Genomic DNA, 24,461 nt, shown 5'->3' with positions numbered 1-24,461 from the left:
GGGGAGCGTGAGCCCTCTTTTTGTCCAGACAGGGTCATCAGCATCCTGGCTGAGTGCCTTGGAAAGCCAGGCCTCAACAGAGGAAGTGGGATTTGCCATTTTGTCACCTTCCACTAATTCCACTATCCTAATATTCTTCCTACTCAGCTGGCTTTCTATGGTCCTGAGGTGGAATTTTAAGCCTTTCTTTTCTAGTGTTGGAGAAGTAGCTACAATAAGTCCTTTATCCGACCTGGTTATTTTTATGGGGTATTTCATCATCATGCCTCAGCTTGTCAGCTCTGTCAAAGCCTGGAAACTCTGGTCTCTGCCCAAGCGTAGACTTGAATGTCCTCGTGTTTAACAACATGGTCACTTTGGCTAACCTTTTCTCCTCTTAATGTTTGCAGGAAGGCCTGCAAAAGTCCCACTGAAGGGGAGCAAGCAGAATTTGGTATGTGTGTGTGACATTCACCTGAAGGTGGACTGAAAACGACAGCTGTTAGAATTTCTGGCCTTATTCTTTAGTAGACAAGATTGGGGCCCTGTTGTGCTGGGTGCTGTCCATATGTCTGTGTGTGCATGCACGCGCGCGCGTGCACCCCCCCCCCCGTCTCTCTGCCCCCAAAGAGCTTATAACTGAAATAGACAAAGGAAGCATTGCTATCTCCATTTCACAGAGATTAAGGGACTTACCCAGATCTCACAGGTTGTGTATGGTTGAACCCAGGTCACTTAAGATTGAGTTTTATGCCTTAGCCACAATGCCAGGCTTCCTCTGACTTAAACCTCACCCATGAGGACTGAGGCCACAATAGGCAAGGTGCTTGTCTAGTGCTCCAAACATCAGGTTAAAACACCGTAAACTCCCTGTGACCACAGGCTCAAATGCCAGCAGAATTGATGCATATTTTCATCCTTCTGCGGTAGGTAAAGGGAATATCATAAGGCCACAGTGTCTTTCGGAGGCGACTTCATATTAGCGCTGTGGAGACATCAAGGACCATGTGATCATTTCCATAAGAGCAGGACTTGGGTCCCAGAGTCCCTGTCCCCGATTTCCCCTCCTTCCACTCCCCCATTGAGGTGGCTGTATTTCAGTGGTTCTGCTTGCACTCTTTGTTACAGAAACAATGGGCCGAATCCTCAGCTGGTGTAACACAGCCCAAAGCATGTAGTTTATTCCTAAGGATTCAGCTATTCACTTCTCCACCTGGAAACTGCCCTAAAATGTAGCTCTAATAATGTGGCTGGTAAATTTCTATCCAAAAACTCTTTCAGGGAGGGGGGGGGGAAATGTTGGCAAAATTCTTCCTGGCTGTTTTTTTTCACCAGCTCTTGTTGGTGGATTTCTTTAGCTCTGCACTGTCCTCCAGGACTTGGCTCGATTAGAGAGTGCTGGGTGGGGATGTTAGATTTGCCTTCCCCAAGTGAGGGGGAAGAGCAGGGAAGGTTTTAGAAAGGGGCAAAACCACCCAATCCACTCTGCAAACCTCCATGGCAGCAGACAGGCGAAGGAAAGGAGAGGGCGAGAGGCAGCAGCTTGCAAAATTAATATAAATGGCCTAATTCCTGTGTCAGAGGAGCTGAAACCTTCTGGTTTTATTGCCTCTAGAGGAGGGTTGGGGGTCTGGGCCAGGCTGATCAGATCCATTGATACAACCCCAGCATCACAATTGTTGCAAAGACAGACCAAATTGAGCAAACCCCCTGTTGTCCAAAGGTGAGCTCCTTTATGCTCAAGGGAGAAAGAAGTGATCAGAGGTTTGCCTGATCCTGAGAATGGATTGCAATAATCAGAATCCCCGGAGCCTTTAGAGATGGGAAGAGGAAGAAGGCTAACTAGAAACTAACATGAGACAGTGAGAGACTAGAGAGAAAGCATAAAGGAACCTGTTGCAGTGTTGGCATAGCTGCGGCTGGGACTGGGAGACTGGCCTTTGGAATCCCATACACTGGGCCGGCAGTGGCAGGGGCCGGTATAGTTTTCAGACGGATTAACCCCAGGTCCCAGCATTAGCACAGCCATGTCGGAGAGCGCCGAGGGTAGATTTCAGGGAGCTGAGTCCTCGATCTCATGCAGCCTCCAGGAGGAGGCTGAACGTGTGGCTTTCTGGGAGATTAGCCCTCAATCTTTCAGCGTCTACGACTTGGATGGTGGCTTCAGAGAGCGGAACGGCTGGCTGTCCACGTGCGTGGGGATTAGCTGTTGAGTAACAAAGGAAAGCAGCAACAGAGGGTTTGCTGTTGTGTTCTGAAGGTCGCTGCCTGCTCTGCATGCTGGGTATTTGCTGTCTGGCTATTTTGTTGCCTAAGGCGGAATCCCCAGCGGACGGGGAGGCTTCTCCAGGGTGGATGAGCATTGGAGTCACCGCAGCTCTTTATGTGGGAGTCAGGCAGAAATAATTAGGGAGGTGAAAAGGCAGCAGCAGTTGTCATGGGTGGGGGGCCCAAGATACTGCAGGATGCTGTTAATTGCTCCTAGAGAGCCGGAGTCAGGTGTTAAATAAATATTGTGGCCTGCCAGCTGGGGGAATGAATTCAGGCTGAGCTCGCTGCTGCCTGCCGAAATGTGCTGCAAAGAGTCTGGCAGGGTCCGGACAATGCATCCAGCAGGAGAGATGGCTAATTTTGTTTTTGCTGGAGGCAATTATGCTTTAAATCTCTCCCTGGGGTGGCAGCTGCTTTGGCTTAAAGATCATATGACCAAACAAGCTGGGCCTTTCTGCTCAGCCAGAGGGATCTGTTGTTTATAGTGACCTAGGTTCCAGCTGGAGGCTGAGCTCCTTTGTCCTTTACCTGGGACATCGTGGGCAGCGGCAGTGCAAGCTTCCCCTCCCCTGCCACACACATTCAGGGCGAGAGGGGCTTTTAGTCTGCATGGTTCAGTCTCTGACCAGGCGGCTAGTTGGTCTTATGTGGAACTGTGTCTTAGGCTGCACCAGTGGATTACCCAGCTGCTGGGAGGTCGTGACCACTGGCAGTCGATCCACAGCATAGGTGAGGGTAGCCTTAATTTGTACCTACCTGGCCCTGGCTCCTAACGGGAACAGACAACAACCCCTGTCATGCCACCCTGCCAGTCCTAGAATGCCCCTGTCCTGGGAGCTCTTGTGGGAGAGTGGGGTAGGCACTAGGGGAATTCCTCTTGGAAGGGGGGTGTCTAGCGGCATTGTGACCCCTTGGTGCCCACAAAGGGGCTGTATGGCAATGAAGAATTAATCCCAGAGGCTCATGATCGCCTAGGCCTGAGCCATCCAGACAGCTTTGCTCTGCTGCAGCTAATGATTCTCTGCAGCGTGGGTGTAATAACGTGAACCCTGCCCACACGAGCCCCTCATTCCCCCGCAGAGGACAGTGACTTGGCTCAGAGTACTGCAGCTTCTGCCTGGTGGAGATCTAGCTCTTCCAGGGCCATTTGTTCTATTTAACAGCTTAATTTTGGAGTTGAGTTGATGTGTGCAGAGTTGACGCTGGCTCACAGACTCTTGTATGGCTTTTACCGGAGTGCATGCACACCCAGGACTTACTGCAATTGGTGCTTGTAAAAACAATGGAAGCAATAATTAATTAGCTTTAACAGCAGGCTCGGGACAGGCAGGGATGGAGATAAGGAGTTATGCTTAGAGGAGAGGCTAAGGGAATTGAACTGGGTGTAATTTACGTGCCATGGACCAGATGAGCTGGGAAATCTTGTGGCCCCCCATAAACTTACACAGTGCACGTTTCCTGAGCTGCTTTTCCTTTCTGCCTTCTCTTCCAGCCTCTCAGTGTGTCCATGATGCCACCTTAGGCTGTCAGGTCCAGAGGCCAAATGCAGAACTGGTGTGTGTAGCAGATGGGATGTAGGTTATGTGTTGGTAAGTGGTTATGAGACTTAGGGTATGTCTTCACTAGCAACATTAAAGTGCTGCCGTGGCAGCACTTTAGCGTGGCTGTGTAGTCGTGGCACCAGTGCTGGGAGAGAGCTCTCCCAGCACTATAAAAAAAACTACCCCCATGAGGGGAGTAGCTCCCAGCACTGGTGCACTGTCTACACTGCCACGTTACAGCGCTGAAACTTGCAGCGCTCGTGGGGTGTTTTTTCACACCCCTGAGCGAGAAAGCTGCAGCGCTGTAAAGTGCCAGTGTAGACAAGCCCTTAGAATCAGCTCTGAATATGGCCCAAATTTCTTGCCCTGAATAGTTTACAGTCTAAATAAAGCCCATATTGCAAGGACATGTTCTGCAACAATAGATACAAAGAGCGATTGTCTCTGTCTACAGCTTCACTACATTCCAGGCTCCCCTGGCTCTTTGGTTTTTAAGAGTATTTGCTAAAATCAAGATCTGTTGTTCCCTACTTGAAATAATCATTCTCTTCTCCCTGTGACATCATAATTGTTTTTATAGCAAACAGTTGTAAGGTGACAAAGGGAAGATTGTATCTTTGGGTGAGGCTGAGGATGCGGAGAGAGACTGCAGAGGCCAATGACTGGTTAAACACAGGTGCTGATTACATGCAGAGATCAATACCCCTAAACCGGATCTTCTCTTCCACCTTTGCCCTGCCTGCATTGAGGAAGTGCCTCTCTATTATCTAGTGAAATTAGCAGCCAGGCATTAAAACAGCTTAGAAACCGATCCAGAGCACCTTGAGTCCCAGTAATTTAAGAGTTAACTACTCAGCCCTCACTCAAGTCAGCTGGATTCTCTTCTTCTTGGAACATAATCCTCCTGGCTGCATGTTCATGTTCTTGCGTGGAATGGATTCTTATTCTTTGCTCTTCATTTGTCGCTCTGTGCAAGGACCATGATCAGCAAATATAATCGCAGCGACTGGATCACAGGTCTAGAGATTTGGGAGAATCCTTTGCAAATATTTGCAAGTCTCTGCACTGAACCTTGTGAATATGTTGTGAAACCTAAAGGCTGAACATAATTGGCAATTTGAGCTTGGATACCAGACCCGGGACATAAATTGCAAGAGGTTGCTACAAAATACCTACATAAATAGACTTCACTTATAGATGCTTGGATCAATCTCTTCTTTTCTCTCCTTCCCCCCCGCCCCAATAGCATGCAACCTGGTGGGGATGTTAAACTATGATACACTTGACTGACTCCATTCTAGGATCATATCCTTCCCATTAAGATGTGACCACAGCTAAACACCATTCACGTGGCAATGTCTAAGCAGTGCCCTTTGTCGTAACTGCCCTATGTCTGAGGGGGAGATTGTATTTTTCTAAGGGCAAGCTATTTATTACTAATTTGTTAAACACCGACTGCTCAGAGCCATTCAAAACCCGAGAAAAGAGATGGTCCCAGCCTCAGGGCGCTTGCTGCCTAAATAGATCTGTTACATGAATCTGCAGCTGAACAGTTTTGAGGTGGTATGTGCTAGGGTGAGAGTGACTAAAGGAGGAGTTTGCATACTTTACAGTGGGCTACAAAACAGTCGAGCTGCCTTTTCTGTGAGAAGCTGTGGCTATCCCCCAAAAGGGGTAAGTAACTCTCCAGGGCTGGAGGGTCAGCAGGTCCCACCTCTTGGGGCAGCCTTCCCAGCCTGCATCTCCTTTTACACCAGGAGGGAGGAGCTGGAGGGAGATTGTGAGATCTGGGGTGTTCTTTAGTAGCTCTTTTTTAAGACTCTCCGGTAAGTTTAGTCTTGAGTAGGCAACAGAAGACTGGTTTGTTCCTCTAGGCAGAATTCCTCTCATTGGCAGAGAGAGGGTCTGTTCTACATAGCTGGGCTGCAGGTCCCCAAAGTCCTCTGCTCTCATTTCCGTGTGTGTGAGAGAGACATATATATATATACACACACACACACGATGCGCCTCTGCAAAGCCCCTCACTGGATGGGAGCTTCATCAGCTTCCAGCCAGACCAGTTTGGTGACTTGGCCTAACCAAGGGGCAGCGGACAAACACTGCAGCTGGTGGCAGCACATAACTGGAAAAACTGTACCCTAGACAACACCTCTCATGTGGGTTTTGCATCTTCCTGAATAGAGGGATGGAGATGGCTGGCTGCTTGCGTTTGCCCCTACTTAGGAACCTGCAGCAGATTGGCTCTGTCCTCCCCTTACTCTTACAAGACAGATGGTTGCAGGCTGATATCTTCTGGATCTCCTGGCCCTCAGTTCTTGGTGTGTTAGCTAAAGGTCCACAAGCAAGCAACCCCTTCTGATGACTATATTACTTTGGAACTGAGATCTTTCCCCTTCTCAATATCTTCCCAGCCCTGACTGCCTCTGCAGCCAATTCAGATGGCTTCAAAGAAATTAGGGCTTATTATGGGGTGGACATTCCCCTTCTCAGGCAGGCAATAACTCTCTGACTCTTCTTTTAAGCATGATCCCTCTGTTTTGCTTTGTTTCCCTAATAATTTTACACTTTGTCTCTATTAAACCATGTTCTTAATTTGCAAATCAGGTCACTCGAGGTCCAAGGCCATCTGAATGTTGTTACGTTGGGCCCTGTTATTTGTTGACCTTCCAGTGCTGAGCTTTATTGGTGGAATGCGAGATCTCTGGCGCCTGGTGTTATACATGAGCAAGACCCCCCACACTGACCCCTTGGTAACTGAGCCAGAGATGTCCATTTTCATCTCCTTGCTGCTTGTTGGGGTTAGCCAGCTCCTGGCTAATGCACTGTCTTAGTCACGGCTCTTTAGCGCCTAGGCTGCTAATCTTTACATCTATTTAATGCTGCCTGCATTGATAATTTTTTTTTAAATGAAGTGAATGCTGTTTGTGATGATGAAAGGCACTGAGCTGACAGCATGATAATCTTCTAACTGTACCACCAAGGCAGGGGCAGTTTAATGTTTCTCAAACCATCTTGCCCTGGCTTTGTCAGGAAGTGAGGGAGCTGTTTAGTATTTGTGTCCACTTCGGGCATGTCCACACAATGGGGTAGTGTGCTCTACCGGGTGTGATTAGCGCACTAATATTTTGCACATTAATTGGTCTGTTGGTGTGCTTTAATTTAGTGCTGTTTCAAACAGTACTATGTTAAAACATACTAGAGAACCTTTAGTGCACACCAGCAGAGTCTACACTGACCGATTCCTGTGCAACACATTAGTGCGCTTAAGAAATAACCCTCTCCCACCACCCACATCCAGTAAAGCTCATTACCCCTCTGCCTAGACAAGCCCTTGGTCTTGGCCTCTTTCTTGGTGCAGCTAGCAAGGGCTCTGTTTGTGATGATTTCTCTGGAGTCCTTAGTGAGGGAGGAGATGGGACTTGGCTGTAATGACTCTAAAGAGGATTCAGTATTGCTAGCTTCAAGCATTCAAAAATCATGAATTGAACCCCTCCAAAATTATAAGATTGGCTTAAAAATCATGACAAAATCTGGCTTCTTTTTCTCTTGCTTTCTGTTTTCTGAGCCTTTACGGTGCACTTGGTTCACATTCTCAGGCTTTTCTGCTTCACCGTGAGGGCTAGAAACTTGTATTTTTAATAAAAGATAATTTCTTGTAGTCACATGATTCCTGGATCTGGGGCTTTAAGAAAAACAAATACAATGAACGGGGTCAACACTGAGGATTCCTTCTTGAGGGTACTGGCCATGGGCAGACCCGGTGCTCCTCTCTGGCTCTGCAGCTGCCAGACCAACTAAACAAAACTTGGGCTGCCTAATGTCACCAGCCACATTCTCTGTAAACCATGACATGGATGAAACAGTTGTGGAAGGAGCTCCTGGCTGCACTGCAGTTTCTGTGATGCAACTACCCGTCCACAAGGAACTGGGCTGTGACCTCCAGTTTATTGCAGATAGGCCATCAAACAGCCATTGTGCAATGTCCTTATATCTTCCCTGCCTGTCAGAGCCTGTCAATAGTATCTCTGAAGAAGGAGGTAGTTAATCTCCCTAGCCAGGAGCTGGACTGTGTTTGTTTTAAATGACTGGACCATTAAACCTGAAGAGGTACCCCAGGCTGCCTTCTCCAGAGCATGGCTGTCAGTGTTAATGGGTTACAACGTTAGTGTCCCTCACAAATCCATCCTGGCTGCTCCCAGAGCCAGTTCTAGGGGCGGGTGAGCAGGACAGTCACCCTGGGTGCAACTTGCCAACTTCCTGCGGGTGTTGTACTGCTGAGCCACTTGGATATATATATACACATACACACACACACACACACACACTGCTCTGATTAGCTGACCGGAGGCTTTTCCCCCCCATAGCCACTAAACAACGTCTACGGAGAATCTAGCTCAGGTTAAGTGACCGTCTCATCCCGCAGGAGCTTCCATCTTGAATCTCCTCACAGCCCTGCCCCTTCGCAGGCAGACTTTGTATACTGGGAGGTGAAGTACACAAAAACTGGTCTCCTAACTTAACAGGCCAGTTTGTATGTGGGTGTTGGGCTGACTTCTGTGCATGTACAAGCGATGGTATGTGAATGTGGGTTTGTAGTGCATCTACAAAGGGTGCTGGCTGTCCCGTGCCAGGAAAGGGGTGATCACCCAGGGCGCCAATAATACTAGGGACAGCTAAATGCTGTATATTGGCCTGTCGCACCTTACAGGTGGGGAGGAGCTGAGATGGCTGCCAGTTTGCCTAGGGAAGCAGTCCTGCTGGTGTGTGTGTGTGTGTGTGTGTGTGTGTGTGTGTGTTTCTGACCTCCCTCTGCCTTAACTGAGCTGGGGAGATGATCACATTTGTCCAGCATGAGCACTGAGGAAGTCCCCATGACCATTAGTTCATGTTGCTCAGATTGTGCTGCTAAATTTTGTGTTTCCTTTCTCACTTCAGTCTGCTGCGCCTGAGGGCCATGAGCTGTTCTCAACATCTGGAGAGCCAAAGGAGCAGCCCCTCATCCTCAGGACTTCAGCACTTATAGAGGACCCTGCTGTGCCAAGAAGAGCCTTGCTGAAAGGAGCCCACCACCAGGAAAAGACCAAAGGCTGCAGCCTCCTGTAGCCCCACCCAGGGTCTCTTGGGGCTCTCCCAAGGTAAGACCCATATTCATTCTCTTTCCTTGGCAAACAGGCCTCCCTGTTGTTCCCCATCTGAGGGCCATTTGCTTCTTGGTTGCCTTGTGTCATGTCACATCCCTCGCCTCATCTAGGCGGGAGTTTGAGTCCTTGCACTTCAATGACAGATGGTGGCAAGGTTGGGCATGTGTGCCTACTGCTCTGTGATGTGTTGGCCAATGGCTGCACCATCCAGGACTTGCAAGGGATCATAGAGGGGAGTAGGACGTGTGTAGATGGGGGAAATCTTCTGTGAGCAATGCAGGAATTCCCTCTCTGCTTTGCTTTTTGAAGGGGTAGAATCAGAACAGAAAGGCCTCCATTTTAACCCATCTTCTCTGTCTGCAAAGTCCAGGCCAGTGCTTATATTTGTGCGCCTTTTAGACTATCCTTTGGTCATAAAATGATGCAAAATCATGGTGAGTGGGAAGGGAACAGCCTGGCTCTGAGCAAGCCTGCAGTAACAGACCAGTGTGGTCAGGGGCGGCTCCAGGCCCCAGCACGCCAAGCGCGTGCTTGGGGCGGCAAGCCGCAGGGGGTGCTCTGCCGGCGCCGCGAGGGTGGCAGGCAGGCTGCCTTCGGCGGCTTGCCTGCGGAGGGTCTGCTGGTCCCGCGGCTTCGGCGGACCTCCCGCAGGCGTGCCACCGAAGGCAGCCTGCCTGCCGTGCTTGGGGCAGCAAAATGCCTAGAGCCGCCCCTGAGTGTGGTAAGCCCAACCCTCATGTACAGCCCTGCAGTAAAAAACCAGAATGCTCAGGTACACTCCTGTGAGCAACCTGAGGAGGAGGATTTTCTATTCTGGGAGCACCAAGAGGCCCAACCCAGATTGTGCTAGGTGCTGTACATACACCTAGTAAGAGAGAGCCCCTGCCCTCTAGACAAGACAGATGAAAAGTGGGTGGGGAAACGGGCACAGGGAAAAGTGAAGTGCTTAAGTCTGAAGTTTGTTACTATAGCGCCCTAGCCATGGGCCATTGCAGGGAATACAATAAATAAATAAAAGGCGAAAAATGACACAACTTCAGAGAACAGATACAAATTAAAACCACAGGATTAGCCCTTCCATAAAATTAGTGACACCTTTCAAATCCCCATGGGAAGGTGAAGTAACTTGCATGTGATCACGCAGCGGAGGAGTGGCAAAGGCAGGAATGCAACGCAGACCTTCCGAGTCCTGCGCTAGTGCCGTCTGCTAGACTATACTGCTTCCCAATAAGAAATGGGGTTCAGCAGCCTTATGATGATGAACCAGTGCACCCAGTCCAGCCCCCATGAACAACTTGACAATACAGGTCCCCTGCCCCGGCTTCCTGCAGGTGGCCATGCTGGTACAGAAAGGGTTAACAATAAGCGGCAGCTGGGTTAGGACAGAATGAAGCATAAGCCACTTGGACTCAAATGTTCCTGCATCCCTCTTTGTGTATGTAGTGGTGCTTCCACCACAGCAATCTCCCTCCTCATTAGACCCTAATGAGGCTGGGCTGGGGCTGGGGAGAACTGAATTGTTGTGATTGGTTCAGCTCCACTGAGGTGCTTTCGATATAATTTTCTGCAATTTGTCTCAATAAAGCCCTTGAGAGTTCCCAGAATGGGCCCAGCTTTCTCTCCCCCAGCAGAGGCCTGGAGGGCGTAGGAAGAAGCTTTCAGCTGGAGGTGGGCTGGGGGTGCAGTGCAGCTGGAATAGATGGAGAGCATTACCCTGGCATTGTCTGGAGATTAGCCGTGTTGTTCTCCTAGCAAAGGGACACATGCCCCATCATTAAAGCACAGGGTGCTCCCATGTGCTCCTTCTCTCTCTAACCATTTCTCTACTCTCTCACATGCTTTCAGTTCCTCCTGTTTGTCCTCTGCACTGGGTAGATTTTAGAGGGGCTGCTTGGATGCACTTTTGGGGTGCTAATGCCTTGTCTTCATGAGGAAAAAGGGGTGTTCTTAACTCAAGGCAAAATCCAGGCAGTTAACAATACTTAGCAGGTTGAGATTCATAGATTGTAGGGCTGGAAAGGACCTTGAGAGGTCATCGAGTCAAGTCCCCTGCCCTCATGGCAGGACCAAATACTGGATAAAGACTATTTTCCTGCGATAGATGGTTGTTAGCCTATAGGGCAACCTACTCTTCTAACTCGACTTGGTAACTTGTGTGCAAATTGCCATCTTCACTAGGATTTTACCTAGAGTTAAGAACACCCCCTTTTTTTTCTCCCTAGTGCCCATCCGTCACAGTGCAGCCAGGGTGCCCAGTGCATTTATAGCTCAGCCCAGCTGCTTGTTCTGAGGGATGGCGGAGCAGATGCACCCAGCCACACCCTGGGCAGCCCAGCAGTTACTGTGTGCTGTTGAGCTGCCTTGGTTTGATGCTGGGCCGTGTGTGCTCTTGCAGGGTGCACTGTAGGGGGGCGCATGAAGGGGAGCTTCTCTGGGTCTGGTGTTGTGGGGAGCCTGAAGCTGCTACCTTCTAACTGAGAGTGTGATTCTCCACGGCTGAGCCCCTTATGTCATCGCTTGCAACAGTACAAAGCAGCAGAGAGTTCCCCAGACAGGCTGCGTGGAAGCTCCTCCCAGGAGGAAGTGATGACACCAGCTGCAAGGCAGTGGAGAAACAGGCCCCAAGAGGCAGACCGGGAGGAAAGCTTTCGACAGCGGTGTATGTGTGTGTGTATGACCCGTGGGTGGTTAGAAACATAGGGATTACTGGACTGGATCACACCCTCGGTCCACCTCGTGCAGCATCCTGTCTCAAGCAGTAGCCAGCACCACATATTTCAGCAGGGTTTTGTGCACCTTCCTCTGTTGGCAGATGTGGGATGGTCTACCCCCGGGAAGGTCTCGCCTAACCCCTTGTAGTTAGGGACTGGATTAAACTGTGAAGCGGGATGTATTATTTATATTCCTTCCAAAAACTCTGGTCACATTAACAATCCTAAATCTGGATAGTCTAGTTATCCACTTCCATGTCCAGTCCCTCTCTGAGGGTTTATTAATGTCCACACACATGTTACAGAGACAGTATCTGAATATATCTCTGTGTGGAAGCTGCAAAATCACCTTTGATTTCTGTGTTAAGGCAGATGATGACTAACTTACAGCTCCAGATCTGTCATGCATAGAGAGGGGATTTGGGAAAAGTGCTTCATGAGCTTGTGCAGTGGGACAGTGGGGGCCATGGAATAAACATGGGATAAAATCCCTGCAAAGTATACAGCTTATCCCCTGCTGCTAGCCAATACATATCTGCTCGGCATAGTATTACTGGAAACGTTGGGAAGAAAAATTAACTGAATGTAGTACTATACTCTCCCCACAATTCTGTTCACCCAGGTCCAATATCCCATGACCCCTTGGATTAGCTGAAGTAAACTTTGGCTTAAGTAGATAAGAAAACTGCCAGGATCAGGACATATGGATGTCTTACCATAGCAACAGGGAGGGAGGTTTTCTCGCAGGCCAGTACTGGAATGTCCTAAAGGAGAAGGACGAGACATAGGATTGTTCTACCCTGGTACAAAGCTAGGAGGTGCCTTTGCACCCCTTCGTCTGTGGAATGCATGTGTTCAGCGCAAAGAGATAAGGGGTGCACCACAGAACCAGGAAAACAAGGGAGAAAGTTCACAGGTTAAATCTAGTTTCAGATGAGGCACATGGTACCTTTTTTACATGTAAACAGGACGGGTGTAAGAAGGATGCGGGATCAGGATTATTATTTATTGTATGGATTGCAGTGCTGGCTAGGCTTCGACTGAGGGCATTGTGCTAAGTGCTGTACCAGCACATTGTGAGAGACCGTCCTTACCTCAGAATAGACAAGCTGGGAAGCAGAGGCAGGGAGAGGTGGAATGACTTGCCCACAGTCACTCAACAGCAGGATTCAGGGGGCCTGGGGCAAAGTGGGGGAGCTGTGGCACTTGTACTCACCCGGCGATGGTCCGGGTCTTCGGCAGCATTTCAGCGGCGGGGGGGGCCCTTCAGTCGCTCTGTGTCTTTGGCAGCACTGAAGGGCCCCCTGCCGCCGAAATGCTGCCGAAGACCCGGACCACCGCCGGGCCAGGGCTCGTGGGGCCCCTGTGGGGCCTGGGGAAAATTGCTCCACTTACCCCCTCCCACTCCCCCCCCCGGCGGCCCTGCTCAACAGGTCAGAGGCAGAGCCACCCATGTGTGTGAGTTTTGGGAAGAACGAGGTCTCAGCTCTGCCACTGCTACACTGTCCCAGCAAGAATCGCCATCAGCTGTTCTGGCCTGGGCTGATACAGGAGAAAGGATTCTCAGTTCCTCCAGGCCCAGCCCCTCCTGGCCATCAGGTGGACGGTGAGGGCAGTTCAGTGCAAAGTCTGGGAACTCATCTCGTCTCTGAACATGCCCAGAAACCCTGGTGGGAGATCAGGGGTCCTCCAGGCAGGGCCGGTGCAACCATTTAGGCAACCTAGGTGGTTGCCTAGGGCGCTAGAATTTGGGGGGCGCCATTTTCTTCTGCAGCGATCGCGGCGGCCGGATCTTCGGCCACCCCGGTCGCCGCTGGCATTTAGGTGGAGGGAGCTGGGGCAGGAGAGTGTGGGGAGGGCCACCTGCAGCAAGTAAGGGGGGGGGTGGCACGCAGGGGAACTCCCTGCACCAGCTCACCCCTGCCCCGCCTCCTCCCTGAGCACTCCGTGGCTGCTTCACTTCTCCCGCCTCCCAGGCTTTCCGCGCCTAAGCTGATTGGCGCCGCAAGCCTGGGAGACGGGAGAAGTGAAGCAGCCACGGCATGCTCAGTGTGCTCGTGCGCGGAGCAGGGGTGAGCTGGGGCGGGGGGGTGCCTGAGGGTGGGGGGTAGGGAGCTGCCGCAAAGGGGGCGCCTCAGGGTGGGGGGTGGGGGTGCAAGATGGAAGTTTTGCCTAGGGCGCGAAACATCCTTGCACCGGCCCTGCCTCCAGGCCTGTCCTGTCTGAGGGGGATTGGCGGCCGGGGTGAGTGGGGGTGAGCTGACTGCCCATCAAAGCCTGGCATTTCCCAGGATTGTCTGTCTGCAGACAGCCTGGGGATCACAGTTTCTCCAGGTCTGGCCTTCCCCAGCAGTCCACTTCTACCTCTTCCCCTTTCTCTGTGACGAGGCTGTTTTTTTAAGAGTTATTTGACTCTTCTGCATTGCACCTTCCAGCCAAATAGCTTTTAAATTAAACCCTTTGCTAACTCGTTAAGCCCCTGTCCAGGTCACTTCCTGTGTGTGTGATTTATAGACCTGCTTTTAACATTTATTAACTGCTAAATCACTGTGGCTGATCAATTGGAATCCTTCCCATTAGCTGCCCTGAGTGGCAGCTGGACGCTGGCCTTCTCCTGGAGTCTAGGGACGGCTGAGGTGGGTTCTTTTTCAGTAGATGTCTGTCCATCTGCACACATTCAGTCGCATGTTGCTCAGAGATGGACTGGAGCGGAAGAGGAAAACGGGGGGAGGTGGAAAGCGGGTGGTGGGGGAGAAGGCTTCAGATAAAAGATGGAGAATGGAAAAATGAAAAGATTTAAAGAGGGGAAGATCTGACAAAGGGACTGGAGAGAAACAGCAAGGAAAGAGGACCCTAAATAACACCTGGGGAGGTGACTTATCACACACCTTCAATGCATTCTTCTAGGGTCCTATGCCCTGTAATGCAGGTCAGGAATTGTGCCTTCATAAGGAGCTACAAGTGAGGGTCAGAGCCCCAGAGTTTGGGGCTGGATCAAAATGTCCCCAAAAGGGGTGTCTCCATCTGGGGATTTTGGTGTGAGCCCAGCTCCATAAGTCCAGGAGTCAGGATGAGACTGTTTCCAGAGCCTGAGAGCACAGCAGAGTTCAACTCTATCAGACTCTCTGTGACCTTGAGCCTCTCTCCATCCATATAGTGGGGAGACTAGCGCTGCCCTATCTCCCTGGGGTACGAGACGGTAAATACACTAGAGATTATGAGCCACTCTGAGGCTGCGGGAATGGGGACCAGATAAATACCTTAGATAAATGGACGGTAGTTTGGACAAGTGGAAAAGACTTCAGATTGCTGAGGGATGGGGGAGAAATCAGATTAGAGGTAAAAAGCTGGTATGTGAGATCCCAGCATTAGGAGCAACTTTGATTTATTTCTGGGTTTGTCCTTTTTGTGTGTGTGCACTTGGTGCTTTCATTCAATAGGACTCGGCTGTGGTTTTTGCTGCACAATCAGGACTAATGAGCACTCCCAGGAAATAAATTACATCTTAAGCACAGTCTCACAGTGCAAAATAAACAGTTCCCTAGTGCTGGAGCTGCCTCCTCGTCAGTGATCTCCGTCTCCCCTGAACTCGCCAATCCTATCTCATCCTGGCTGGGGTGAGTGTCTGATGGGAGGTGGGCCATGTGGAATGTTGAGTGTTGAGTTCAAGGGCATTGATGAGAAATACCTTCTCAAATGAAGGCTGAAATAGTCCAGCTCCTCAATGCAGAGCCGTGGGAGTCACCTCACCAGCTACTGTGCCATTTTCGAGGCCTATCCATGCTGCCTTTTTGAAATTGGCTTAATGATTCTAACTCACTTAAAATCAGGCAGCTGGGTTCATACCTCAGCACGGGGTTTTGCAAAGCATGTTCCAGACCATGTCTGAATCATGCTATGATCTACAACCTCAGACAAAGCTCTGATTTAAAGTGACTCACTGTCCCTCTGTGAACCACCTTGGAGCTGTAACTGGGCCATCATTGGGACTTCAACCTGCGACCTTTGACAGTGGAGCTAAAAGACTAGTTGGAATACTGTAGCAAACTCTCAAACGTCTGGTATGAACCACCAGTAGAGGGCAGCAAATTCTCCTTGCTCTCCTAGGATTGGTGTGGGATCCTGTCCATTAGGTTAGCTCAACTGAGCTAATTTAAACACACTTGGAAATGCCCCTCCACACCTATATAGACACAGCTTGGCATATTTACAATAGTGTCAGCTGATTGCGTTGTTACTTAGGTGAGTGTTAAGAGACTGAGCTAAGAGGATTTGGGGGCCCTCCCTGGGGTCTAGGCAGAGTCCTAGTGGATCTGAAATCCATACTCCTCCAGTTCCTCAGGGGGTAGTGTGAATCTGATGCCCTTGGCTTTGGAAGTGATCTTGGTAACACAGTAGTTGTCACAACCGCTTTTGCATTCCCCAGTGGGGATGAGGTTTTAAATCAGCAACCCAGCCTGGACATGTTAGACCCCTGCGGTGTCCATAGGGACTACAGCCCTCAGATTAAACGGTGGCTGTCACTGTTGTCATACACACAACTAAAAGAGAATTGATCTAGCAGCAAAGCCAGTATCTTAAAGCTACTGGTTCTGATGTACCCGTGATTTGCTGAGATCCCGTATCTCCTTTATCACTTCCCTGTCTGTCTCTCTCGCCCAAAATCCCAAAGCAAAGACTAGAAACTTGCTTGCAAAGGGTTGTGGGGTTTTTTTTTTAAATGTTTCAGAGGCTGATAATAAATCTGTATGCAAACACTAGCATGCACAGGATTGCAGCTAGAAAGCCAGCTAGCACACACAGACCTGAGCTGGAGCATGTATGGAGCATTGCCTCACCAAACACAATGTAGTGATCTGGCCAGTATGAAATGGTACAATATGGTGTGAAATCAGATACCCCTTAAACTATAGGGAAAGGTGACGCACTTACTGGCTGTAAAGGAGTCTCCAGCTGACAGCAGCTCCAGCCTTTCCCAGCAGGGAATGGTACAGCAGTGCTAGGTACGAGGGGATTCCGAGCTCTGGCAGCCCCCAGCTTCTTGTTGTAGGAGGAGGCAGTCTAGCCAAGTGGAGAGAGCACTGGACTGGGGCTGCATCCCCAGCCTCTCCAAACAAGAGGTGCTGAAGGGGAGAGTGATACATCAGGAAGGAACTCCCAGCTGACCCTGGCTGTATATTGGGGCCTTGTTGAGCTTGGATGTTTTGTAGCTAGTGTCAAAGAACTGTTAAATTGTGAATAATGTGACAGCTTTCTTTGGCAGGAGTTCAAAGTGTTGAGGGGGGAAGCTGTGTGGGTGGGTGGGTGGGGGTAAATTAAAAAAAAATCTGAAAAAACTCCAGCAGAATATATTACTCAATTCTCCCCAGACATTTTTAAGTTGGGGTTAAAAAGAAAACAACTTCCCAATTAAAGGATTTTTATTTGTAACATGCCTTGGGGGGACTTTCTAAATCAAGAGACTCTTCTGAATAATAAAAGTTTTTTCTATTCAGGGGAATGGAGGGACTGAGGCAACAAGTGGCAGAGGAGCTTGGAAAGAGAAGAGGAGGAGGAGAGCTGGGCTGTTGTGATGGAGGGGAGACTGTGATATTCTATTCGTCGGAGCGCTTCTCTTCCCTGCTTTGAGAAATTTCTCATTTGACAGCCTCAGCCTGTCTTTGTTCTCTTGGCTGGTGCAGTGTGCGTGTCTGGGGCGGGATTTCATCACCAGGGTTGCATTCACTGTGGAGATGTTTTACATCTAGCAAATGAAACTGGTAAATGCTGATCCTGGGAGCTGGGAGAGGGGGAGTGGAGCCGGGCTGATTGCTCAGCTGACATTTTAGCTCCAACCAGCTGTCTGAGGTGACTCCCTCCAGATCAAAGTGGATCTGGGCAGGTAGATTATAGAGGACAAAGCCTTTCTTCCCCCCGACTCTCACCACTGCAGGTGCTTGCTGAAATGCATGGCCTGGCTGACAAAGTGCTCGGATGACCAAGATCCTAGCAATGCTGTTTATTATCAGGCTCAAGCAAATGGAGATCCATGCAGTCAAGGGCCACTGGTTACCTGATGGTGATACTTGACAGAAGGAAGAAGGGGTCTTGTAAGCAGGGTTTTCTGTAGCATGCATCTGGCAGTAGTGTTCAGCCTCATTCACATGAAGCCAGTAGACACACTAGAGGCTTGAACCTGTGAAGTTCTGCGTGCCTCTTGCATTGTTCTGCTCAGCCTCTGAACCCTCCCTGCATCACAGCTTGGCCCCAGGAGCTGCAGTCACTTCAGTTCCCATGTGGCCCATGGCATCATACAGGGCATTCAGGACAGACTTCAGAGTTCCAAGGAGAATACAGCCTGTTTGGAAGATGCCTGTTCCTTACTTTCTCTACAAGGCCATTTTACCGATGGGTAAACCGAGGCACTGAGGGGCTTATGTAACTTGTCTAGGGGGTTAAGATGAGGTGTTGTAAATAAGATCTGTGTTCTAATTCTGGTTCTCTATTTTGGGAATGGGGACAGTGCACTTGCCCTCTCTGAGCCTCAGTTTCCCCATTGGTAAAAAGGGAGTGTAAGAGGGGAGGTAGGGCCCTTCTGTTGACCCACCCTGTTAGTAGGAGTTCAAACCACATGTAAAATCTGGACCACCTAGTGCTTAGCCCTATGCTTGATACACCAGCACCAGGTGGCCGGTGGCTTTTCACACACCCCTTGCAACTGGATATGCATTTTGTCTGACAGGAAGTTCCACTTCCCAAAAACGTCTCCATCTTGAAGGTTTCGTAAACTCCAAACCAGGCATGTTGTCCTTGAACAGACTGCTGTGATGGCTGCTCGGCCTGCTCCCTGCAGCCATAGGGCTTTGGTCTGTGCCTCTGGGAGCTGGCAGAGAGACCTCCCAGCTGGCTGTGCTGTGCTGAGCCCTCCTGCAAGAGCTACGGACACACCCAAGCTCTCCAGCTGAGGTTTTTCCTGTTCAGAGTTGTAGGCTACAGCCTGCCTCTCAGCCTGCACTGAATTCTGGGACATAGAGCGGGTCAGCATGGTGCCCTAGCCAGAGTAAGCAGTGCGTGTTGAACCCAGGGGGTGGCATGAAAAGTGAGGAGAGGGAGCAAAACCTCATACAAAAGCCATGTGGGAGAAGCAAGAGAGAGGTGGGAAGGACACTTGATGGTGTAAAAAGATGAAACTGCACTGGAATCAAAGGAGCTGTGCCCATGTATGCCCACAGAGCATTTGAACTGGAGAGCGGTATGGCTGAGGGGACCATATGACATCAATTAGCTATGGTATGTAGGTAGCCTCATTGATAGGGCCCTACCAAATTCACGGGCATGAAAAGTGCGTCACAGACCATGAAATCTGGTATCCCCCCATGAAATCTGGTCTTTATGTGCTTTTACCCCATACTATACAGATTTCATGGATGGGAGCCCCGTGTTTCTCAAACTGGGGATCCTGACCCAAAAGGGATTTGCAGGGGGGTCACAAGGTTATGTTAGGGGATCATGGTATAGCCATCCTTACTTCTGTGCTGACTTCAGAGCTGGGCGGCGTACCATATTATGCTACCCTTACTTCTGCGCTGCTGCTGCCAGCCATTCTGCCTTCAGAGCTGGGCTCCCAGCCAGCAGCCGCCACTCTCCAGCTGCTCGGCTCTGAAGGCTCTGACGGCAGCGCCACTGCCAGCAGCAGCACAGAAGTAAGAGTAGCAATACCACAACCCCCCCCCCATACAATAACCTATCAAGCCCCCCCAACTCCCTTTTAGGTCAGGATCCCTGCAATGACAGGATCCCTACACCATGACATTTCAGATTTAAATAGCTGAAATCATGAAATGTATCATTTTAAAACTCCTATGACCGTGAAATGGACTGTGAATTTGGTAGGGCCCTACTCACTGATGTTAAGGCTACAGGGGATCCTTATGATCATCTAGTCTGACCTCCTGCAGAACACAGGCCAGAGAACTGAACCCAGTGCCCAAGGTGGCCCGGCAGGCCAGTGGCAGAATCAGGAATAGAGCCCAGGCTATTGCTCTATCGCCTGGGCCACGCTGCCTGAACTTAGCTGGCTGTATTCCCACATCCCCTGGTCCCCAAATGATGACACACCTGCCCTGCCACTGCTCTGGCATGACCTGTCCAGCCTGCTTCTGCAGTGCCAGAGTCCGTTGCGTGCAGTAAGCTGCCATACGTGCTCCCTTTTGTTTTATTTCTTTGTTGTTTTTTCTTCCCTTCGTCCTTTCTTTTAATAATACTGCAGCGTGCCCTAGAATCTCAAGGTCATTCAAGGTGACTGGAGCGATTAATGGGTTTGCTGTCCTCTGCTTGTGTGCTTTGTGTGTGTTTTATATAGACTGCACCTGTGTGTCTTTTTCTCCCCCTTTCTCTGCTTTCCTTTTATTTTCTTGTCCTACTTTTCAAATCAGACTGCTGCCAGTGCTCCAGTAAATAAATTGAATTCTGAGAGACTGGCCTCTTCTAAAGGTCAACTGACTTCACGAGCAACTCTTCTTGAGCATGGGGCATGTGTGTTTGGAACACTAATTAGGATGAGTCGCATGGTGTGTGTGTTTGGGATGGCGGGTGATAGATGGAGTGAGACAACTTGGACAAAGTGGTAAAGAGCCTTAGCAGAGATCTGGCGTGGACATGAACCTCAGGACCACACAGCTCAGGAAGGGAGGGACACAAGGTGGCTCTGTGCCACCTCTGCAGCACCTTGGCATGTGGGGATGGTCTCACCCCTGATGGAAATTAGAGATGCTTCAGGGCTGCTCCAACCTTTGCTCAGCCACTTATGGCCTCAAGGGGACATTTTAGCAGCAGAGAACATCCAGAGCACAGAGGTGTTCCAGCTACATCCTCTATACCAGGGGAGATTGTGACATGGGATGGCAACACCCCTTGAGGATTTCCCCTCTGGAGGGGAAATTCCTGTGTGGCTGGTGAACGCTGGCTTTCCTCCTAATTTGTGCTGCTGGAGTTTCACAAAGCTCCTGTGGAAGGGAGATGTCACTCTCATCCTTCCAGGTGAAGCTGGAACATGCAATAAATGCCTCTCCCATTGGCTGCTAACCCCCATCAGACTTCCACAGCTGGAGACACAAATCTACACACAGAGATGCTTGTGCTTTTTTCCCTCCTGCATATCTGCTCTCCTTTAGAGGTGCAGAAGCTTGGAGTTGGTGGGTGGGCGGGGGAGTGCATGACAGCTGGACTTATGGGGTATCTTGTAAACAGGTGGGTTATTTTATGCATCACTGCAAACAGCTAATGAGTGAGCTCTAATATTAGGTATAATTCAGTTGGGGAGTACCTCGGGGTTAGCAGGGATAGGGCCAAGAAAGGGAAGATCCTGAGATGATTTAAATAGGAAGATTCTTCCTTCTTTTCTAATGGAAATTAAATGCAAAAAAACTGTTGATGTAACAGTAATACTGCAGACCTGACCGCAAATGAGTCAGGAAGGGAAGGGATGAATTAAGGTTCATGTGGTAACTCACAAATTGTAAGAATGGGGCCCAATTGTGCTCTCTCAGCACTGCAAGCCAACTGGAGTCAACAGTTTTTACACCAGTGTCAACTCGGCATGAGCAGGTTCAGAAATGGCTCCACTGTTTTGTATGTAGGTTACCACTAAGAGTCTAATTAGTGAGAAAAGCTCTCTCTGGGAAATGTGGGTAAGTTAAAGTTGCTGTGAGAAGTAACTCATTATTGTGACTTTTGGGCATTTGAATTTGTCGCCATTACACAACATTATTCAGGGGTTTTTACCTATCACATACAGAGTGTAATTTAAGACTTCTACTGGAAACTCAGCATTTTTGGAAAGAGGCACCTCATTATCAGTTTTTCTGCTTCGTTATCTTAGAGCGTCAGGGATTTTTATAAGTGTGGCAGTAAGCCTTTGTCGTGTTCTCTGTACAATAGGCTGTCCTCCTTGAATAGAATAGTCTGTCTATTTCTTCTGCTCTAGGTAATCCAGTCCTAGTGATGGTCATTTATCCTTGCACTGTCTTTCCTTCAGCCGAAAGAAAGGGAGAGTTAGGTAACTGAGTGCATGTCTGACTGTTTCAGTTCCTCAAGAACAGTGCCCCTTCCTCCATCCATTATAATAAAAGGTTTCTGGCCATCCTTAAAGGAATAATCATTCACACCATCCCTGATGAATGTGTGAGCTTTCTGGTTATTACCCAGATTTTGTAATGAACACAATGCTTCTGTGACTATTATATTGATGGCACAATGAAATCCTTCCAGTAGGCATCAAGCAAATGCCGGTGATGATTGTGAATATGCCCCCATAGGACGTACCTAAAGGAGGCAGCGGTCTCTTTGTACGCTTTCAGAAGGCTGGTGTTCGGATGCTGCTGCCAGCTTCCCCTCTCCTTCCTTTGTCTTGCTGGGCTGGGTCGTGTGTCTTGGTCAGCTAGTCTGATCTGAAGAGATTAATGTCTGCTCACTGGTACCTTGTGCCATGGGCTCTTCAGACAGATGGGGAGCTGACTAGAGACTTGCCCAGGGGCACTCAGGACGTGTGTGGCAGGGCAGGGAATGGAACCCATGTCTCACGAGTCCCAGTTAGCCCATCCTTCCTCCACGAGGTCTGTCCTGACCACTTATGGGCATTAAAGTTTCCACAGCACTTTCCAGAAGAAATAGGATTGCTAGTGCCAGTGTTCTGGCCAAATTCCAGCCTTGATAGCATGCTGTATCCTTCAATCACCCAATCCCATGGTGTGGAACTGAGATCCCAAAAGGAGGAGCATTGAGTAACATGACCCCATTTGCAAGGGATACAGTAATGGGATCTCTTTCCCTGCAATGGGTTCCTCTCCCCCTGTATCACTACTACTGCTCCATCTCTCGCCCTCTTTCTATTGCTTTCCAGTCTTTCCTTCTCTCTTCCTTCACATTCTCCAGTATCCTTTTCCTTTCCAACATAGCTCCTGTATCTACCCACCTTCTCAGTGGTTCAAAGCAGTGGAAATGCAGGTTAAATTCTCCTTGGTGTGTGCTCTGACCATGCTTCCATTTTTATTCCTAGAGGCAAAAATTTCCCAAATTTTTTATTTCACTGTCAAACCCTCCTGTGACTCCATGGCAACTCACTTTATTCTGATCACTCCAGCTTGATCATTAAGGGTCAGATACTGAATACCACCTTAGCCTGCAATTAGTCCCATTGATTTCAACGGAATTACTCGTAGAGGAGGCTGCAACTCACTGTGAGCAATGGAATTGCAATCTGTTGCTAAGAATAAATGCCAGTTAATTAAATCGACGTCTGCTCGGAGTGAGAACCTGAAGACACTGAGATTAATTTATAAGAAACATGAAATGTTTAACTAATAAACAAGAGCCTGCTAAGCTCTATATTAATTTAACCTAATGAAGTCCTGTAATAATCCATGATAAATGAGGAAAGCTCCCAGAACATGAGCAGGGAAAAGCTGCAGTTGGGTGTCATGATAAATTATTAGTTAATAGTGAGAATAATTCATAACCCCTAAGAACAACAGAAAAGAAACATCACAGATTGTTTGTTTATTTAATAAACTAATCGATAGTGGAGCCCCATGTATCTTAATTCAAGTTAGATTTACCTTTACGACAATAAATAGATTTTTCCTGAGAATAATCGTACCCGTTAATATCATTTTTCCCCTCTTAATCCTGGATAATGGGAGGAATTATCCTCTTTCCAATCAGATGCATTTTCTTTCTTACCAATTAACAGAACAGTAGGAACACACACACACACACACACACACACACACACACTCTCTCTCTCTCTCTCTCTCTCTCTCTCTCTCTCTCTCATCTTGCTTCTTCCGAGAGGCAGCAAAGAGGTTTATCCAAGGAAAATGGGCTTAGGGATACAGAGTCATTCTGAACAGAGTGTGTGAGAGCTCCGAGGATCATCTAAAGTAATGAATGGTTTCCAACCTGCACGTCTGTGGCAGGTGCCCTGGGTCAGATTTATGCTTCTAATATTGCCATTAACCCCTTCTGTAGTAATACAAAACCTTATATGTGTAGCCCACTTCATCCAGAAAGTCCCAAAGTGCTTTAGAGCAGTGGTTCTCCACCAGGGGTACTTGTACCCCTGGGGTTATGCAGAGGTCTTCCAGGGGGTACATCAGCTCATTTAGATATTTGCCTAGTTTTACAACAGGCTACATAAAAAGCACTAGTGAAGGCAGCACAAACTAAAATTTTGTACAGACAATGGCTTGTTTATTCTACTCTATATACTGTACACTGAAATATAAGGACAATATTTATATTCCAATTGATTTATTTTATAGTTATATGGTAAAAATGAGAAAGGAAGCAATTTTTCAGTAATAGTGTGCTGTGACATTTTTGCATTTTTATATCTGATTTGGTAAACAAGTAGTTTTTAAGTGAGGTAAAATTTGGGGCTACACAAGACAAATCAGGCTCCTGAAAGAGGTACAGTAGTCAGGAAAGGTTGAGAACGGTTAGAGGCTGGGTGTGTGCGTACATGCAGGATCAATTGGTTTTCACCAGAAAGATGCATCAGGGTTTAGAAGTGAAGGACTCCTCCCCAGGAAACTGCAGGGGTAGCTTGAAAGAGATGGGATGGATTCCCCTGTGACACCAGAGTGGACGACCATTGTTTTACAAAAAGCAGCTGGGGGTATCTCATGATCACCCAAATGCTAAGGGAAGCCGAGTTTAAAGACTGTAGGTCAGATCCTCAGCTGCTACAAATCAACTTAGCTCTGACTTCAGTGGAATGCTGTGTCAATGTACAGCAAACAGGGTTTGGGCCATGTGTCTTCAGGGGAACAGTGCCACCT

General features: G+C 48.9%; 1 protein-coding gene across 8 annotated transcripts in view; it reads left to right on the top strand.

Annotated features, from left to right (window-relative positions):
• Positions 1-24,461, top strand: part of LINGO1 (leucine rich repeat and Ig domain containing 1) — a 487,413-nt gene that overhangs the window by 49,296 nt on the left and 413,656 nt on the right. For 4 of the 8 annotated variants that reach the window (XR_005585646.1, XR_005585645.1, XM_039492411.1 and 1 more), the window contains exons 2-3: positions 390-433; positions 8,727-8,926. The gene's annotated coding sequence lies outside the window, so the exon portion shown is untranslated. Of the gene's footprint in view, positions 1-389; positions 434-3,823; positions 3,840-8,726; positions 8,927-24,461 lie in introns of those variants that run through there. The other 4 variants (XM_039492410.1, XM_039492408.1, XM_039492406.1 and 1 more) reach the window with 2 other exon arrangements.

Source organism: Mauremys reevesii, linkage group 10, assembly GCF_016161935.1.
Source record: "Mauremys reevesii isolate NIE-2019 linkage group 10, ASM1616193v1, whole genome shotgun sequence".
In the NCBI taxonomy this organism is placed as follows: Eukaryota; Metazoa; Chordata; order Testudines; family Geoemydidae; genus Mauremys; species Mauremys reevesii.
The sequence above is the reverse complement of the archived record's forward strand: the minus strand, read 5'-3'. Positions and strand labels throughout refer to the sequence as shown.